This window comes from Pseudophryne corroboree, chromosome 6 (assembly GCF_028390025.1).
Source record: "Pseudophryne corroboree isolate aPseCor3 chromosome 6, aPseCor3.hap2, whole genome shotgun sequence".
In the NCBI taxonomy this organism is placed as follows: domain Eukaryota; kingdom Metazoa; phylum Chordata; class Amphibia; order Anura; family Myobatrachidae; genus Pseudophryne; species Pseudophryne corroboree.
Genome location: NC_086449.1, coordinates 805,764,715 through 805,779,820, shown reverse-complemented (window position 1 = coordinate 805,779,820; position 15,106 = coordinate 805,764,715). Strand labels below are relative to the sequence as shown.

The 15,106-nt window shown below is 45.3% G+C and overlaps 1 protein-coding gene across 4 annotated transcripts in view; it reads right to left on the bottom strand.

Moving 5' to 3' along the window:
- DGKI (diacylglycerol kinase iota) overlaps positions 1-15,106 on the bottom strand; it is a 439,065-nt gene that overhangs the window by 282,105 nt on the left and 141,854 nt on the right. The gene's annotated exons all lie outside the window — the stretch shown is intronic.

Below are 15,106 nucleotides of genomic sequence, written 5' to 3'. Positions count from 1 at the left end.
TGCACATGTTACATCTGCCCCACCTGCAGTGCAACATGGTTTTGCCCATTAGAGAAAGTTTTTGCTTTTGAATTAGGCCCTTAGGCTGTATGTAGCAGACTTCTTTATTACACAGGGTAAGATACTGTAAATCACAAGGTGTGATACAACCAGAGTGCTAGAATATGGTAGAAATTCAGAGGGCCTCATTCACAATGAGTGTAGGGGCCTATGCGCAGTCTCCACGTGGGGCCGTCCCTCTTTCGCCGGCGCAGTTGCAGAGTAGGTTCTGTGGCCGTCTACTGCACCTGTGCAGATCTTTGGGATGAATGGTAAAAACGTAAATTTCCCGGTGATATCTGCAGCGCCAGAGGAGAGGTAAGTATAGTCTATAGGTGCAGGGTGTGGGCCTGCTGGAGAGCCAGGGGCCTGTGTGCACCCATTATAGGTGGTCATTCCGAGTTGATCGCTCGCTAGCAGTTTTTAGCAGCCGTGCACACGCTATGCCGCCTCCCACTGGGAGTGTATTTTAGCTTAGCAGAAGTGCTAACGAAAGGATCGCAGAGCGGCTGCAAAGTTTTTTTGTGCAGTTTTAGAGTAGCTCAAAACCTACTCAGCGCTTGCGATCACTTCAGACAGTTCAGTTCCTGTTTTGACGTCACAAACACGCCCTGCGTTCGCCCAGCCACGCCTGCGTTTGCCCAGCAACGCCTGCGTTTTTCCGAACAGTCCCTGAAAACGGTCAGTTGCCACCCAGAAACTCCCACTTTATGTCAATCACTCTGCGGCCAGCAGTGCGACTGAAAAGCTTCGCTAGACCTTGTGTGAAACGACATAATTCGTTGTAATAGCACGTCGCGCGAGCGCATTGCGCCGCATACGCATGCACAGAAGTGCCTTTTTTTGCCTCATCGCTGCACAGCGAACAAATGCAGCTAGCGATCAACTCGGAATGACTCCCATAGTTACGCCCATGCTCATACTTACCAAACTTCTTTGGTAGTAATACGCACCTAAAGCTGCGTAAGTGCCCCTAACTTTTAAGGCAGAGCACGCAGGTTCATGTAGCAAAAATATCAACATTTACAGAGGAGCAGAAGTTTTTATGACCAATGGGAGACCTTGGCTGTGGTACGGGCGTTCCTGGCAAGATCAGGTGCTCCTGTGGCGCAGCACATATTTAAGACAAAAAAAACCATATGGGCAGCACATTTTTGAAAGCGCTTTTTGTTAATAGATGGGCAACTGGCGTCACCACTCTTGTACACTTGAATTTTACCCCCGCGGGCCAAGATCACCACGTTAAAACGTTACCACTAAAAAAGGAAAGCAAAGCCCCTTCTATCACATCTCACCCTTATCCATCATTTCAATTCTGAAACTTTTATTCCTATATTCCGCTCGTTTAACCCTTGCTCATGTTTCATACACTGGTAAGGGAGCCGTGATCTGTGGACATATATCTACCCGCACTGGGGCTAAATTAGATCCCAAAGTATCTGCATCCTGATGAGCAAAGCACCGACGTACAGTACTTTGGCGTATATGCAGCACCCGTTCTACGCGTGCGCAGACGGGTCCTGGGACACAGGACGCAGTTCCGGCATAAGACTCTCAGTGAATGGCAGTCTGATGCCGCTTGGGGGTGGGATGGGTTGGCGACTGCATCCATTTGTAAAAACGTAAGGCGTGTCACCACTGTTTAGGGGGCAGGATGAGCCCAGGATCTCCGTCGTTGGACAGAGATTTCCTGGCCTCTTATGAGGATCTATGACGGGCACTTTGCACGACCCAGTCGGCCCCGCAATTAGCCCAATGGCGTAGCAGTGATTTGGGGGATCACTACTGCAGCAGGAGACGACTGCTTGTAATAGACACTTCCTGCTGCATTTACTTACAAAGCTATCGCTGCTGCTTGAAAGGAAGTGATAGCATCTCCAACCACACCTGACTGAGCCCCACTGACCTTTATTCACAGCATAGTTAAGGTCGATTCATGAAAAGTGCCACCACCTCGGATCTCATTTATTGTGTGGATTAAAAGCCTGCAGAGCAAAAAGCGACTTCCTAAATTAATAATACGCACCCCTGCCAGCTCTCTACAATAACAAAATCTCGTTTTCATGGATCTTGTATTTACTCTGCATTTTGACACGCAAATTCGTAGACGTAGGAGCACGCTCTGCACCATGGGTCTTCAACCTGTGGCCCTCCGGCTGCTGTGGAACTACACATACCAGCATGCCTTAATAGCAAAACTGTGTCAGGGCAGGCTGGCATGTGTAGTTCCACTTGCAGCTGGAGGGCCGCAGGTTGAAAACCCATGCTCTGCACCTAGACATTTCTAAGGTAACAAAAGGTTTGTAAATGACCTTACTGTTAAAGAGGAAATTTATAAAGTGGAGAGAGATAAGGTAATAACCGATAACCAAACACAGCCTGTAACATGGCAGCCAGGAGCTGATTGGCTGGTAATTTATCTCTCCCCAAGCTCTGATAAATATCTCCCCTTGAGTTATTTAGGAAGCAGAAACAAGAGGTCAATGTGAAGCAAGATTAACGGGGGGGAGGGGGGGGGGTTGTCTTCGTGTCTTGCTGCGCACTTTTCGATAGGACGCATTTTCACCTTCATCTTGCACTGTGGCGAAGCGCGTTACAGTTCTAGGTGTACATCAGGGAAGAGTCACACGCACAAAACAGTAAGAAGGTTCTAAACTTACACTTTGATGTAATGTTGACCGTTTTGCACACTGCACATCTACAGATTCCTCTGACTCTAAGGGGCATATTTATTATAACATGCGCCCGGCCTCTGAAGATGAACAATCATTATCGACACATATTGCAGCAATAAGGATTCTTTTTTCTCTTGCGTGTATTCATTTAAATCACTGGGACATGGGCTGCGATAAATGCAGCCCCCGGATCACTATAAAGGGACCGCCGTGCGCTTCCGGATCTTCTGCAGCCGACCCGAGAGGGATCGTAAGATCCCCCTATTGCAGGGCTGCCCAGGTGCAGATAACATGCTAATGCCATCTAAAGGCGGCGCCATCCCACGCATGCAAGACGCACAAAGCTTCGAGTTGCAGATATGGGGCAGATGTATTAAGCCTGAAGAAGTGATAAAGCAATGATAAGTACAAGGTGATAACGCACCAGCCAATCAGCTCCTAACTGCCAATGGACATATTGGAGCTGATTGGCTGGTGCGTTATCACCTTGCACTTATCACTGCTTTATCACTTCTCCAGGCTTAATACATTATTGTTAAATACTGTCCACTAGAAAAATAAGATTTTACTCACCGGTAAATCTATTTATCGTAATCCGTAGTGGATGCTGGGAACTCCGTCAGGACCATGGGGAATAGCGGCTCCGCAGGAGACTGGGCACAACTAAAGAAAGCTTTAGGACTACCTGGTGTGCACTGGCTCCTCCCTCTATGACCCTCCTCCAGACCTCAGTTAGGATACTGTGCCCGGAAGAGCTGACACAATAAGGAAGGATTTTGAATCCCGGGTAAGACTCATACCAGCCACACCAATCACACCGTATATCTCGTGATACTATACCCAGTTAACAGTATGAAATATAACTGAGCCTCTCAACAGATGGCTCAACAATAACCCTTTAGTTAACCAATAACTATATACAAGTATTGCAGACAATCCGCACTTGGGACGGGCGCCCAGCATCCACTACGGACTATGAGAAATAGATTTACCGGTGAGTAAAATCTTATTTTCTCTAACGTCCTAAGTGGATGCTGGGAACTCCGTAAGGACCATGGGGATTATACCAAAGCTCCCAAACGGGCGGGAGAGTGTGGATGACTCTGCAGCACCGAATGAGCGAACTCTAGGTCCTCCTCAGCCAGGCTATCAAACTTGTAGAATTTAGCAAATGTGTTTGACCCCGACCAAGTAGCTGCTCGGCAAAGTTGTAAAGCCGAGACCCCTCGGGCAGCCGCCCAAGAAGAGCCCACCTTCCTCGTGGAATGGGCTTTTACAGATTTAGGATGCGGCAGTCCAGCCGCAGAATGTGCAAGTTGAATCGTGCTACAGATCTAGCGAGCAATAGTCTGCTTTGAAGCAGGCGCACCCAACTTGTTGGGTGCATGCAGGATAAATAGCGAGTCAGTCTTTCTGACTCCAGCTGTCCTGGAAACATAGATTTTTAGGGCCCGGACTACGTCCAGCAACTTGGAATCCTCCAAGTCACGAGTAGCCGCAGGCACCACAATAGGCTGGTTCAAATTAAAAGCTGAAACCACCTTAGGGAGAAATTGGGGACGAGTCCTCAATTCCGCCCTATCCATATGGAAAATCAGATAAGGGGTTTTACATGATAAAGCCGCCAATTCTGACACACGCCTGGCCGAAGCCAAGGCCAACAGCATGACCACTTTCCACGTGAGGTATTTTAAATCCACGGTTTTAAGTGGTTCAACCAATGTGACTTTAGGAAACTCAACACCACGTTGAGATCCCAAGGTGCCACTGGGGGCACAAAAGGGGGCTGAATATGCAGCACTCCCTTAACAAATGTCTGAACTTCAGTTTCTGGAAGAAAATCGATAGAGCCGAAATCTGGACCTTAATGGAACCCAATTTTAGGCCCATAGTCACCCCTGACTGTAGGAAGTGCAGAAAACGGCCCAGCTGAAATTCCTCCGTTGGGGCCTTCCTGGCCTCACACCACGCAACATATTTTCGCCATATGCGGTGATAATGGTTTGCGGTCACTTCTTTCCTAGCTTTAATCAGCGTAGGGATGACTTCCTCCGGAATGCCCTTTTCCTTCAGGATCTGGCGTTCAACCGCCATGCCGTCAAACGCAGCCGCGGTAAGTCTTGGAACAGACAGGGCCCCTGCTGCAGCAGGTCCTGTCTGAGCGGCAGAGGCCATGGGTCCTCTGAGATCATTTCTTGAAGTTCTGGGTACCAAGCTCTTCTTGGCCAATCCGGAAAATGAGTATAGTTCTTACTCCTCTTCGTCTTATTATCCTCAGTACCCTGGGTATGAGAGGAAGAGGAGGGAACACATAAACTGACTGGTACACCCACGGTGTCACTAGAGCGTCCACAGCTATTGCCTGAGGGTCTCTCTCTTTCTAGCTTTTTGTTGAGGCGGGACGCCATCATGTCCACCTGTGGCCGTACCCAGCGATTTACAATCAGCTGAAAGACTTCTGGATGAAGTCCCCTCTCTCCCGGGTGGAGGTCGTGCCTGCTGAGGAAGTCTGCTTCCCAGTTGTCCACTCCCGGAATGAACACTGCTGACAGTGCTAACACGTGATTTTCTGCCCATCGGAGAATCCTTGTGGCTTCTGCCATCGCCGTCCTGCTTCTCGTGCCGCCCTGTCGGTTTACATGGGCGACCGCCGTGATGTTGTCTGACTGGATCAGTACCGGCTGGTTTTGAAGCAGGGGTCTTGCCTGACTTAGGGCATTGTAGATGGCCCTTAGTTCCAGAATATTTATGTGTAGGGAAATCTCCTGGCTTGACCATAGCCCTTGGAAGTTTCTTCCCTGTGTGACTGTCCCCCAGCCTCGAAGGCTGGCATCCGTGGTTACCAGGACCCAGTCCTGTATGCCGAATCTGCGGCCCTCTAGAAGATGAGCACTCTGCAGCCACCACAGCAGAGACACTCTGGTCCTTGGAGACAGGGTTATCAGCCGATGCATCTGAAGATGGGAACCGGACCACTTGTCCAACAGATCCCACTGAAAGATTCTTGCATGGAACCTGCCGAATGGAATTGCTTCGTAGGAAGCTACCATTTTTCCCAGGACTCGCATGCAGTGATGCACCGAGACTTGTTTTGGTTTCAGGAGATCTCTGACTAGAGACGACAACTCCTTGGCTTTCTGCTCCGGGAGAAACACCCTTTTCTGATCTGTGTCCAGAACCATCCCCAGAAACAGTAGACGTGTCGTAGGAACCAGCTGTGACTTTGGAATATTCAGAATCCAACCGTGCTGTTGTAGCAACTCCCGAGATAGTGCTACCCCGACCAACAACTGCTCCCTGGACCTCGCCTTTATAAGGAGATCGTCCAAGTATGGGATAATTAAAACTCCCTTTTTCGAAGGAGTATCATCATTTCGGCAATTACCTTGGTAAATACCCTCAGTGCCATGGACAGACCAAACGGCAACGTCTGGAATTGGTAATGACAGTCCTGTACCACAAATCTGAGGTACTCCTGGTGAGGAAGGTAAATGGGGACATGCAGGTAAGCATCCTTGATGTCCAGTGATACCATGTAATCCCCTTCCTCCAGGCTTGAAATAACCGCCCTGAGCGATTCCATCTTGAACTTGAACCTTTTTATATAGGTATTCAAGGATTTCAAATTTAAAATGGGTCTCACCGAACCGTCCGGTTTCAGTACCACAAACATTGTGGAATAGTAACCCCTTCCTTGTTGAAGGAGGGGTACCTTGACTATCACCCGCTGCGAATACAGCTTGTGAATTGCCTCCAGCACTGCCTCCCTATCCGGGGGAGCTGTTGGCAAGGCAGATTTGAGGAAACGGCGAGGGGGAGACGTCTCGAATTCCAGCTTGTACCCCTGAGATACTACTTGTAGAATCCACGGATCCACCCGTGAGCGAGCCCACTGGTCGCTGAAGTTCTTAAGACGGGCCCCCACCGTACCTGGCTCCGCCTGTGGAGCCCCAGCGTCATGCGGTGGACTTAGAGGAAGCGGGGGAGGGCTTTTGTTCCTGGGAACTGGCTGTATGCTGCAGCTTTTTTCCTCTGCCTCTGGGCAGAAAGGACGCGCCTTTAACCCGCTTGCCTTTCTGGGGCCGAAAGGACTGTACCTGATAATACGGTGCTTTCTTTGGCAGTGAGGGAACATGGGGTAAAAATGCTGACTTCCCAGCTGTCGCTGTGGAAACGAGGTCCGAGAGACCATCCCCAAACAATTCCTCACCCTTGTAAGGCAAAACTTCCATGTGCCTTTTAGAATCTGCATCCCCTGTCCACTGCCGCGTCCATAAACCCCTCCTGGCAGAAATGGACATTGCGTTTATTTCAGATGCCAGCCGGCAAATATCCCTCTGTGCATCTCTCATGTATAAGACTGCGTCTTTAATATGCTCTATGGTTAGCAATATAGTGTCCCTGTCTAAGGTATCAATATTTTCTGACAGGGAATCTGACCACGCAGCTGCAGCACTGCACATCCATGCTGAAGCAATAGCTGGTCTCAGTATAATACCTGAGTGTGTATAAACAGACTTCAGGATAGCCTCCTGCTTCCTATCAACATTGACACAAAGATATATGGACTAGAAAATAGCGCTTGGTGGAATAAAGCGGCCTAGATCATTTCTAGTGATTCCCAATCACTATGCATAAAACTGTAAAGAGTAAGTAATTGAAAAAATCTTTGGCGCTTACCACCTTTATGTTAAATTGCATATAAATGACCTTATTCTTAAAAATCTGGAGAAATAATAGAAAAGTCTTATGTAAATGTTCCAAATAAGTTCTCTGCAAACGACTTTGATCTTGCTTTCATCCAAATTTCTTTAAACCTTGGTATTCTTTATGGGTATATGCTCATGTAAACAAAAGAGAAAACGATATATAGTGTAGTATTTTTCTTAAAAAAATGTTGTTCAAATTTATTTTATAAAGCATATAAAACACATATAAAAGGATTTTTTATTTTTTTTCCATCCAATTAAAAAGTATGGTCCTTCACTTTACATATATATGATTGGAACCGTACCGTGTCAAGCTCCCAGCATGGAGCAGTGGAAAGAGCAAAAGATTGGAGTCTCCGGAATTCCTCCTTACTCCCTCCAGGCTAAACACCGGCAGCTGGACCAGGCAGGCTCCTTTCCAAATGTGGATGCAGGTAGATGGATCAGATAACCCCCAACGCGTTTCGAGTTCCTAAGAACTCTTCCTCAGGGCTGAATGATCCCTACCTGCATGCATCCCTTTTTATACTGACATTGACCCGGAAACAAAACATCAATTTCCTGTTTTACAGATTAAAAATATTATTGTAAAAACAAATAAAGGAATCCATAAAACAATTTATCCTTTCTTTACAGATGATCTATTTCATAATAATATATATATTTGTGTTTAATTTACATGTGGACCTTAAGTATTTCCTGTAGGTCACCTGCAGTTCACAATGATTTCACACCAAAGCACAACATTTTTAATTCTCCCATTACTTTCCCAAGCTTATTTTCTATTAAAACAATGATGAAAATGGTCAAATACAAATAAATATCTGAGTTAGGTCGGAACGCTATGCGTTCCACTGCGGCCCCTTCCCGGAAGTTCTATGCGTTCCACCGGCCTTTGCGGTGACGCACTTCTGCTTGTAAATCAGAACGCTGTGCGCTCCACTGACGCGCGCCCGGAAGTTCTATGCGTTCCACCTCTAAAAAACAGGGAGGGAAAGTAAAATTCTCATTGGAGACTGAAGACACTACGGAGAGTGAAAGTGATGATAATTCAATTATAAATGAACATGTACCTAAATCACACAGATCCAAAAACCAAGAAGAATTAATTCCTATGAAAAGAAAGACCATCTACTCACCAATTACGAGACATAACAACAATTATGACCCAAGTAGAAGGGGGGATACACGACAACAATTCAGAAGGAATACCCCCCATAACAGCAATAATGAAGAATGGACATTCCCACGTAAATATAATAGACGGAGAGATTCGTTTAGGGATGATTACTATAGAGAGAATAGATACCGACCCTATAGAAGGGATGAATTCATCCCACGTAGAAATTGGGCACCCTCGAGATATGAACGGATGGGTGATTATGATCGATATAACCCTGAATCTTTTTTAGAGAAAGGATGGAGACCATTCCCGAGAAAACGGTGACTCAGTACCATCAACAGAGGAACAAATGGAAATATAGAGGCACAAGGGGGGGAGGGAAACAATCAAAACATAAACAAAGATTAAAAAAGAAGAAACCAAAAAGCCATATCTCCCCAAAGAAATGTAAGATCTTCAATATAAGTGAAAAAAATCTCACCGAATCAGAAGAAAAAATTCTGGAGAAAGGACTGAAGTTTGCCCCAACGGCCAATATAGATCCATTTAAGCTGTTCGTAGATACAGAAAAATTTATAAGAAAGATCACATTGAAAAAGTTCTTCAAGATTAAAGAAATAGAGAATACAACACCGGGACGGGAGATCATCCAAGACACAGAAACCAGTTCTTTCCGAAAAAAGTCAACATTCTATCCGGCTCAAATAAAGGGAAACTATATAAAAGTTTTCAGTAAATTAGTCGAGGAAGACTTTAAGAATTTAAAGCATAAACAAATCAAAAGTAATTTGACTAAGAAAGAAAAACAAGCACTAAAAAAACTGTCGAAGAACAATTAAGTGGTAATTAAGCCGTGTGATAAAGGGGGAGGGGTTGCTATTATGAGCAAAGAATTCTATGTAGGAGAAATTCAACGTCAATTAAAGGATGAGAAAACCTATAAGAAATTAAAAACGGACCCTACAAATCGCATAAAAACCGATTTTCAAAAATTCTTATCTAAACATCTAGAGAGTGAAGCTATCACAAAACAGGAATTTGACTTTCTCCTAATAGAACACCCAAAGACCCCAAGTATTTACATCCTGCCGAAGGTGCATAAGGATACATCGGCACCCCCAGGCAGACCAATCATAGCAGGTGTTGGGAGTCTTACTAGCAATCTGTCAGAGATGATAGATTGTTTTTTACAACCATTGGTCATAAAGAACAAGTCATATATCCAAGATACTACTGATATTATCAACAAATTAGAAAATGTACCAGTCTCAGACAGTACCCTTTTAGGGACTGCAGATGTAACATCATTATATACGGCCATTGAACATGAAAAAGGCATAGAGGCAGTTGGTTGGTTTTTAGATCAATCCACCATTCCTTCAAAAGTAAGAGATTTCATTATTGAAGGTATTAGATTTATACTTAAAAATAATTATTTTTTCTTTGAAGGCGAATATTATATACAACTGATGGGGACTGCCATGGGGACCAAGTTCGCGCCTAGCTACGCTAACCTCTTCATGGCGCATTGGGAGAACACCCATGTTTGGGGGAATGTGGCTATGGCGTCGAGCTTGGTCCTCTGGCAGAGATTCATCGATGATATTATACTGTTATGGGAAGGTTCAGAGGACGACCTATTAACATTATGCCATGATTTCAATATGACCGATGCAGGCATCCATTTAACTTTTGATATTAGTAAAACAAGTGTCAACTTTTTGGATGTTACTGTCTACAAAGAAAATAACCAATTAAACACCAAAGGATATACGAAACCAACAGATTGTCAACAGTATATAAGTAAGGAGAGTCAACATCATCCTAACTGGATTAAAGGTATACCGAAAAGCCAATTGACACGCATAAAAAGAAATTGCAACAATTCAGCAGAATATATCCAACAAAGTGAAGCTATGATGGAAAACTTTCGATCACAGGGTTACACAGAAGAACATTTAAAAAAAGCAAAGGAGGAAGTGGAAGCGATGAATAGAAGAGACCTACTACGAAAAAAGAAACCTAATCATAAAGGAAAAGATAGCCATAATTTGGCCTTCATCACCACCTTCGGAGCCAACTATAAAAAAAAATAGAATCAATCATCCAAAAACATTGGTGTATCCTTAGAAAGGATCCGGTACTGAAGGAGATAATTCCAGATACCCCTAAATTCATTTATCGGAAATCAAATAATCTAAAATCCAATTTAGTAAGAAGTGCATTACCCTATCATCAAGTAAACCCGATAAGATCAGAAGGTTTCTATAGATGTGGGACTTGCACTATGTGCAAATCAGTCCCGGGTAATAATCAAAAAACCACTAGTTTCCATATAGGGGATAAAGAATATAAGATTAGGAATTTTATAACATGCCACACCAGCAATGTAATTTATTTGATCGAATGCGATTGCGGACTGCTTTACATAGGCCGCACATCAAGAGCGTTAAAGACCCGTATGGGAGAACACGTTAGAAATATCGGTAAGGGATTAGAAACCCACAATTTGTCCAATCATTTTAAAATAAAACATAAATGTAGGACAAGTGCAATAAAACGTTTCTTAGGGATCCAACACGTGAAAATAAATTGGAAGGATAGGGATTCAGAAAGTATGTTGGCGAGGACCGAAATGAAATGGATCCACAATTTAAGAACTATTGCCCCTGATGGATTAAATAAAGAATTTGAAATCAAATCGTTTCTTTAATGTAACTTAATTTCAAACAGTGTGTATTTTAGGATAAAAAGTAAGAACTATATCCAGTATCTGATTATTTATTGTGATAGACATATATGGGCTACTACACAATATTTAGAGATTTTATTGATAACACTATGTATAACCAGGAAGTAATATTGATGAAATGCAGCCCACTTTCATTTTTCATTTTTGATATGTCTGTTATATTAGGAAAACTCCCTATAGCACTTATTTTAAAAAGTGATCAGTCATTGTGACATAAATAGTAAGGTGTAAAAACTATTATCAGTGTATTTGTGAGCTGTATAACATACTATAAGTCTCCGGGCGGAAGTGCGTCACCGCAAAGGTCGGTGGAACGCATGAGACTTCCGGGCGCACGTCAGTGGAACGCATAGCGCTCCGGTCCACAAACGGAAGTGCGTCACCGCAGAGGCCGGTGGAACGCATAGAACTTCCGGGCGCGCGTCAGTGGAGCGCACAGCGTTCTGATTTACAAGCAGAAGTGCGTCACCGCAAAGGCCGGTGGAACGCATAGAACTTCCGTGAAGGGACCGCAGTGGAACGCATAGCGTTCCGACCTAACTCAGATATTTATTTGTATTTGACCATTTTCATCATTGTTTTAATAGAAAATAAGCTTGGGAAAGTAATGGGAGAATTAAAAATGTTGTGCTTTGGTGTGAAATCATTGTGAACTGCAGGTGACCTACAGGAAATACTTAAGGTCCACATGTAAATTAAACACAAATATATATATTATTATGAAATAGATCATCTGTAAAGAAAGGATAAATTGTTTTATGGATTCCTTTATTTGTTTTTACAATAATATTTTTAATCTGTAAAACAGGAAATTGATGTTTTGTTTCCGGGTCAATGTCAGTATAAAAAGGGATGCATGCAGGTAGGGATCATTCAGCCCTGAGGAAGAGTTCTTAGGAACTCGAAACGCGTTGGCGGTTATCTGATCCATCTACCTGCATCCACATTTGGAAAGGAGCCTGCCTGGTCCAGCTGCCGGTGTTTAGCCTGGAGGGAGTAAGGAGGAATTCCGGAGACTCCAATCTTTTGCTCTTTCCACTGCTCCATGCTGGGAGCTTGACACGGTACGGTTCCAATCATATATATGTAAAGTGAAGGACCATACTTTTTAATTGGATGGAAAAAAAATAAAAAATTCCTGCTTCCTATCAGCAGGCTCCTTTAGGGCGGCCGTGTCTGGAGACGGTAGTGCCACCTTCTTTGACAGGCGTGTGAGCGCTTTATCTACCCTAGGGGATGTCTCCCAACGTGACCTACCCTCTGGCGAGAAAGGGTACGCCATTAGTATCTTTTTAGAAATTACTAGTTTCTTATCGGGGGAAGCCCACGCTTCTTCACACACTTCATTTAATTCATCAGAAGGGGGAAAAACCACTGGTAGTTTTTTCTCCCCAAACATAATACCCTTTTTTGTGGTACCTGGGGTAATATCAGAAATGTGCAACACATTTTTGCCGTAATCATGTAACGGGTGGCTCTATTGGAATGTACACTAGTCTCATCATCGTTGACACTGGAGTCAGTATCTGTGTCGACATCTGTGTCTGCCATCTGAGGTAGCGGGCGTTTTAGAGCCCCTGATGGCCTTTGAGACGTCTGGGTAGGCACGGGCTGAGAAGCCGGCTGTCCCACATCTGATATGTCGTCAAACCTTTTATGTTCCTTTTATGGGGCAGTACGGATGGTGTAATGGTTAGCATTACTGCCTCACAGCACTGAGGTCATGGGTTCGATTCCCACCATGGCCCTAACTGTGTGGAGTTTGTATATTCTCCCCGTACTTGCGTGGGTTTCCTCCGGGCACTCCGGTTTCCTCCCACAATCCAAAAATATACTGGTAGGTTAATTGGCTCCCAACAAAATTAACCCTAGTGTGAATGTGTGTGCGTGGACATGAGATAGGGAATATAGATTGTAAGCTCCACTGGGGCAGGGACTGATGTGAATGGCCAAATGTTCTCTGTAAAGCGCTGCGGAATATGTGTGCGCTATATAAATAACTGGTAATAATAATAATAATAATAATAATGTAAGGAGTTGACACTGTCGCGTAATTCCTTCCACATATCCATCCACTCAGGTGTCGACCCTGCAGGGGGTGACATCACATTTATCGGCACCTGCTCCGCCTCCACATAAGCCTCCTCATCAAACATGTCGACACAGCCGTACCGACACACCGCACACACACAGGGAATGCTCTGACTGAGGACAGGACCCCACAAAGCCCTTTGGGGAGACAGAGAGAGAGTATGCCAGCACACACCAGAGCGCTATATAAAACAGGGATACACACTACACAGTGATTTTACCCCTTATAGCTGCTTATATATCACAGATTGCGCCTAAATTTAGTGCCCCCCCTCTCTTTTTTACCCTATGTAGTCTGGAACTGCAGGGGAGAGCCTGGGGAGCGATCTTTCCAGCGGAGCTGTGAGGGAAAATGGCGCCAGTGTGCTGAGGGAGATAGCCCCGCCCCTTTTCCGCTTTTTTTATACAGTTATGGCAGGGGATTTTACACATATATAGTCTTAAAGGCTATATTATGTGTTAATTTGCCAAGTAAGGTACTTATATTGCAGCCCAGGGCGCCCCCCCCCCTCCCCCAGCGCCCTGCACCCATCAGTGACCGGAGTATGTGGTGTGCCTGGGGAGCAATGGCGCACAGCTGCAGTGCTGTGCGCTACCTTAATGAAGACCGAAGTCTTCTGCCGCCAATTTCCAGGAACGTCTTCTTGCTTCTGGCTCTGCTAGGGGGACGGCGGCGCGGCTCCGGGACCGGACGACCGAGGCTGGGCCTGTGTTCGATCCCTCTGGAGCTAATGGTGTCCAGTAGCCTAGAAGCCCAAGCTAGCTGCAAGCAGGTAGGTTCGCTTCTTTCCCCTAGGTCCCTCGTAGCAGTGAGTCTGTTGCCAGCAGATCTCACTGAAAATAAAAAACCTAAATATTACTTTCTTTCTAAGAGCTCAGGAGAGCCCCTAGTGTGCATCCAGCTCGGCCGGGCACAAAATTCTAACTGAGGTCTGGAGGAGGGTTATAGAGGGAGGAGCCAGTGCACACCAGGTAGTCCTAAAGCTTTCTTTAGTTGTGCCCAGTCTCCTGCGGAGCCACTATTCCCCATGGTCCTTACGGAGTTCCCAGCATCCACTTAGGACGTTAGAGAAACTATGGGAATCATTGATTGGGGGGTTGGCGGCAGGAAAGCAGGAGATATCTTTGATTTTAAGGGTAGAATTTATTAATAGGCCCCTAAGCGACAGTGGAGAGCGGATAGTAGCCTTGATGTGTGCCGGGGCAGATCACGCAGGTACTCCAGTGGCATTTTGCTGCATGCATAGTCAGCTCTTTATAAATCAGTCCCAACAAGAGCAAAATCTGCTTTGGTTGAGTGCATAAGGGGTTAATGTGATCTGGCTGGTATCACGTTCGGGAGGGCCTGCGATCTGTGATGCAATTTATCTTGGCCTAGTTAAAGCAGCCAGACTCTAGACGCCTGGTTCCTGCAGGAGCTGTCCTGCATGGCTAATTTCCTGGTAGAGTCTGCGTCTGCCGCTGTTCTGTATCTGACGGCTTGCTCATTACTATCCATCTCATCCCTGCTCTATAGAAACACTGATCACACAGCTCGTGTCGGCAGATGAGCAGCCCAGGAGGAAATTAACTTGCAGCAGCCAGTGTTTTCTGTCCACATATAGGCCCTCATTCCGAGTTGTTCGCTCGCTAGCTGCTTTTAGCAGCATTGCACACGCTAAGCCGCCGCCTACTGGGAGTGTATCTTAGCTTTGCAGAATTGCGAACGAAAGATTAG